The sequence below is a fragment of the Drosophila montana genome, unplaced genomic scaffold (genome assembly GCF_035044405.1).
Source record: "Drosophila montana isolate Dmon_TW-CO22-7 unplaced genomic scaffold, ASM3504440v1 contig_1964_1, whole genome shotgun sequence".
NCBI lineage: Eukaryota > Metazoa > Arthropoda > Insecta > Diptera > Drosophilidae > Drosophila > Drosophila montana.
In genome coordinates this window covers 424,955-430,409 of record NW_026996881.1, presented here as the reverse complement: position 1 = coordinate 430,409, position 5,455 = coordinate 424,955, and the positions used below count along the sequence as shown (strand labels likewise).

The 5,455-nt window shown below is 40.5% G+C and overlaps 1 long non-coding RNA gene across 3 annotated transcripts; it reads right to left on the bottom strand.

The window, feature by feature from the left end:
- Positions 1 to 257: 257 nt before the first annotated feature.
- On the bottom strand, positions 258 to 1,919 carry LOC135426117 (uncharacterized). 3 transcript variants are annotated; one of them, XR_010435845.1, is made up of 3 exons: positions 1,438 to 1,906; positions 1,245 to 1,366; positions 258 to 1,147 (listed from the first exon to the last, which is right to left on the bottom strand). It is a non-coding gene; the product is annotated as an uncharacterized LOC135426117 (long non-coding RNA). The 3 variants fall into 3 exon arrangements; XR_010435844.1 differs by lacking the exon at positions 1,245 to 1,366 and having other exon boundaries at positions 1,519 to 1,919; XR_010435843.1 differs by lacking the exon at positions 1,245 to 1,366 and having other exon boundaries at positions 258 to 786; positions 1,519 to 1,919.
- Positions 1,920 to 5,455: the final 3,536 nt, after the last annotated feature.

Genomic DNA, 5,455 nt, shown 5'->3' with positions numbered 1-5,455 from the left:
TAAATAAAATTAGATAATATTATTAAATCGAGGATAGGATATGTTGCCAGATTTAGATACAAAATTTATCTAGTAGCCGAACCATGAACAAAGAGCCAAACCTCGTGTGAAGGTCTTTAACATGTGTATTTCCCCCACCTGGAGGTAGAACTCATTAAAATTCCCTCATCCCTCATCGCACAGGAATGTTTTTGTATTTCTGCTTAATCCTCTAGAATTATTACGAGTATTTAAAATAATTGCTATAGCTTATGCACTTCTGTATAATAAAGTCGATTCATTTAATTATATTAAATGCACTGATATTGCAAATAACTGTCATTTTAGAAATTTAAATAACAGGAAATCAGGAATATAGAATGCAGAAGCTCTTAACTTTCAACTCGGCTTTGCAGCTTTATGGCCACAAAATCATGCTGAAAGGGCTGTCGGTAAGCCGAATCCAAATCTACACCCAAATCCAGCGCCCAGCTAGGTACATCCACACCCACTTCTGCACACGCGAATACACACAGACACACATATACACACGCACACTTGGCCAACAATTAATCCACATCCGAGTTATAATTCATGCTGATTGTATGAACATTTCAGCTTTTATGTGAACCGTAAAACTTTACTTCCTGACTTTTCATCAGCCAACAGCCCAGAACTCAAACCCGAACTCAAGCGAATCCTTTTCACTCCTTCAAATCTGGATAGTCAGTTTACCTGTGCTGCTGGTGGTGTTGGCGTTGCAACCAGACAAAGTTTTTTGCTCCGCTCCGATTTTAGCTGGGAGAACTAGAAAAGTAGAGAATTTTCAATTTTTGTGTGTGCCGCTTGAACAATATTTTTGTGTGTGAATAGTTTTCAGTAATTCCAGTTACAGTTTGCAACGTGTTCGCTCCCTCTCTCCCTATCTCTCCCTTTCTCTATATATATATAAACTTATATATGTATATATGGCTTATTCCCTATCTAACTGTGGTTACAAAAGACTTTTCAGCACACACGGAGACATAGCGTTTGGTCCGCTGTGAAACGATGACCAGGTACGATGTAGCTCTGTGTAGTTGCTTCCGTTTCCGTTTGCAACTTTGTCCTGTCGCTTTATGGGGGTTGGGTGGACTCGGAGCGGAACGTGGGGCTGGTCCAATGCGCTCTACTTAAATATGATTATTATTAACCCTAGCAACACTGTGGTACTTAACTGGCAGCCGCTAGGCTCGATTTGAGTGGCCCAGATGTTGGCAGCCTACCTGAGAGCGAAAGTTATGATTCGTTAAGGATCCCGCTGCACACATACAGCCCACATCCTGCGCCGTGACGTGCTTTTGACGTGAGTGGCTCTGTTCACGTAGTTGTTAAATGCCACGTTTCACTTGAATAATTGAGAGCGATTAGGCCAAAAACTTTTGCATTGATTAAGGTTTAAGTTGGCCAAACATTTACCCAAACTCTTCTCTGCCCTCCCTGCCACTCAATTGCCTGGCGGCTAACATTGTTTTCTATGGTCTGTATACATGTGCCTACCTCCTGTTCCTGCTCCTGCTCCTGCTCCAGGTCCTGGCTCCCACCTTTGTCATTTGCTATCAGCAAATGTTTAAATATGCATTACGTGTGTTATTCTCGTGTTCAGCAGCACTTAGGGATTACCAAGAGCCTCGAGTTGCAGTTCGAGCTCAACTTGGAGTCCGAGTTGGAGGCGGTGCAAAAGTTGGAGTTTTAGTTCGTCGTTGCTGCTGAAGTTGACGTAGCATGGGTTCGCTTTTTTACCCATATTTGTGTTTGCTTTAAAAATGCAATGCCTCCGGTTTTTGCCAGTCATCCAGTCAACATTTTTTATCATATCTCTGGAGAAATTTGACATTTTAACACTACCCACTTGATGAATTTATACTTAAGTCTATAAAGTTAGACTAGGCTCCTGTTAATATCACCTAGAGGCCTATTGTATCATTGTGATTCCCGTGTAATTAATTTAAGTGTAGGAAGCAGCTAGTCTAAGGTTGCATAGTGATTGTGACACTGAATAAACGTTTTAACTTAATTTTAATTTACTTTTTGATTTAAAAATATAAATTTAAAGATTCACATTCTAACTACGAGTTTGCAGCTGTTAACATGTTTTTATTTCCACTAGTCTCTGGCTTCACTATTGTGTACAAAATTTTTATAAGAAAATTTATTTGGGAAGGAAACATATTTGGGACACATGTGAGGACGTCAAAGATAATAATGTGAAAAAGAAGGAAAAGTCACTTTGGCAAACAGAAGAAAAAGTACCCATATAAACAACTCTCTGAAAAATGCTTTTGTACGGAAGCACTTTTCCAAATCAATCGTCTCTAGATTGGTAAAGATATCTAGAAAACCAAAAAAATTTTTGTCTACCGATGCTTTCTAAAGAGCTTTTTGATAGAGTAAGCCCGACAATGAAAAGTTTGGCCAAAATTATTCGAATAACAATAAACTTGCTTATGTAAAATGTTACTTTTCATCCAATCAAGTATAATAGTTCGATCCATATTTATATTGAGTCGGTTGAACAAGAATATACTTTTTGTAATATCCTCTAAATATATAAATATTAAGCTAATACAGAACAGAATTAGGGACCATTTTTCGAGCTGTTAGAGAGAGCGAGAGAGAGAGAGAAACAGTTATGGAAAAAAACACCTTCTGGGTAACCAAACAACTATGCAGATGTTTGAGCCACTAATTACACCAAAAATGACACTAATGAAGTACACAAAAAAATGTTTGGGCCAAATTGCTGACTCGGGCAGACAGTGAACAAGCATGTCAGTGTGACCAGGCGATATTCAAGCCGCATGCATGGCTAACTGGCAGTCAGGATGCAGAATGCAGCAAACAAGGCCCGGGCATCATTATGCAAGGCAACGCAAAACATGCGACGAGCAAAACTGAATAAAATGAAAAAAAGATGCAGACGGAGTGAAAGCGGACCCATAGAAATCTCGTAGAGAACTGGGCACACAAAGGCACATTATCTCAAGCAGAGAGTTGGGCAAATGTCAAACGTTTTGCCCGTCCGTAGAAAATTTGCATGCAAAGCCGTAGCACAGAGAATAGCCTTGTCATGGGCACGCCTCCAACTAGAGCCACGCCCATTTGCAGTGGGTGCGTTTGCTTTGTGTGCGATTTGAACAAATGCAAACACTTTGATTTTCGTTTTTTGCATACCGACCAGAGGATCAACTGGCAACCAACACTAACACTTGTGCACACCCGCACACACACACACAATTTGATTGTGTGTGCTTGTGTGTGTGAGTTTTATTTATGTTCTACGCTAGAAATCTACTTGCACCGCACCACAAATCTCAGCTCAGCGAGTGCAGCGCGTGCAAAGCAAACTAAAGCAAAAAGAGTAAAAATAAAAATAAAAATAAAAATAAAATTGTGGCCCCTGGATATTCAACAAGGGTATTCGAGGAGGCCAGCCAAAGGGCGACGCATCGCATTCGCATTAAATCGAAGTCGTTCCCGTGACTGCGCCTCCACGACACCCATTCCATTCACATAACCACACTCACATCAACTATTGCCATTTGGCAGCTGAATTACTTGCGGCCAGTCGCGCTGGAGATGCTCTCGTGAGTGTTACTCATAACCAGAAGAGTACTCGGGAGTATTCATAATAACATGGAGCATTCCTATTATTCAAATACTCTTGTAAGTTTTCCATGTGAGTTACAAGTAACACAAACTAGAAAACCTAAGCCTCAAAATATTGAAAAATATCGAAATAAGTCGGGTTGTATATACTGAACAATTCTCTATCTTAGCCTGATGACTCTCAGTCTGTAACTCCAATGAAGTTCATTTGTCGAGACTGTAGTAAGCGTGGACGCAATAAGTAAGCTACCAGTTTAATTTATCATAATCAAATAAAATGTAAACGTACTCACAGACGGTCAAATGGGCGGTCAGCATGGCGTATTTTCTTTACTTTGTAAACCAATTAAAAATAAAAATAAATGAAAATCCTATAGGCGATTTTGCTATTGCGTCGAGTTCACTTGTTTTATTTATTTTGCAACTTGAAGTGAATTGTAGCGTGCAATTGTTGCATTGATATCCAAAACAAATAATAAATAAAAAGCTTCCAATGGCAACATCCCTGTTTCGAGCCAAATAGTTACGAAGCCGATTTTCAAGCATAAATTTAAAATAACCCAAGCGAAACCGTCAAGACCAAATAGTACAAAATTCAATTTGGGATATTAACAATTTTGTTACAACATGTTTCAGTTTCTGCCAAAGGTTCCCTTAGGACGCATGTAAAATTATCAAGTTTCGATTGATAGACATATATGATATAGTTAATTTATCTTTTTGATTTGGAACATAAATGCAAAACAACTTGCATGCCTGTAGGAAACCACGTTCGCCAACCAAACTTAAGCCTAGGCATTGTTTCAAAAAAGAGACAATTTTGTGGAGTTTGCAGTCATGCCTTAAAAACGCAATTATTTAATGAGACCACGAATCTCATTTTGAACATAAGCCTTTATGGCTCGACTTGTCAGTATTTGCATTAATTAAATGCCCATTAATGAAAAGCATACTTCACTTCAAATAGTTGCAACACTTTGAGATTTGTACTTCCCGAAAAGAATCACGTGATCATCTCTGCTCCCCAATGGCAATAGCTGCGATTCCATGAGATTTTCTATTTGGCTGCAGCACTTTTTTTGCAATTCTTTTCTGTTGGGTCTGTTTGTGTCTCGTTGTTGTCGGTTTGGTGGTCAGGAGGGGTTAAGAGCGGCAAACACAAACACAGCCCACTCACCTACACACAGATGTAGACTTGCATATCTGTGTAAATTTATGATTGCCCCATTTCCGTTTTTTATAGCCAGCCGCTGCTATTGACTGTCTTGCTGTCCGCTTGTACCTCAGTTCGCCCCTTGCCGCCCCCCCTCCATGTACCAGCCAACAGGCAGGCTCTCTGTCTGGCTGGAACGGCTTGCTTATCCTGAGACCGGCATTATTGTGTTACTCCCCCAAGCCCCCGTCCCTTGGAATGATGCTGCACTTTTCTTGCATTCCCCTTTGAACTCTTCCTCACAATCCTTTGGTGCTTCTTTTTCATTCTGCTTTTTTATTATTTTGCAAATCCATGCCGCCTGCAGCTGACTTGCGACTGGGTTATGTTCTGGACACTGCAACGGCTGCCACGGGTATTGAGTCGTCGTGGCTCAGTGCGCCTGCTCCCGGTCTCTGTTCGAAGCATGGTTCTGGCCACGGCTCTGGGTCTCCGTATGGGGTTTTAATTTTGACAGCTGCAGATAAATTGTTAAATGCAGGCTCGTTCAGCTCCCTGAGTGCTTTATGTGGGCTTATGTTTGTGTGTGTGTGTGAGTGTGCGGTTGAATATAAATTTATCTGCCTCGTTTTTGCTCAGCCGTCGAAGCTGTACACATTTTTCAGAGTTTTTCTT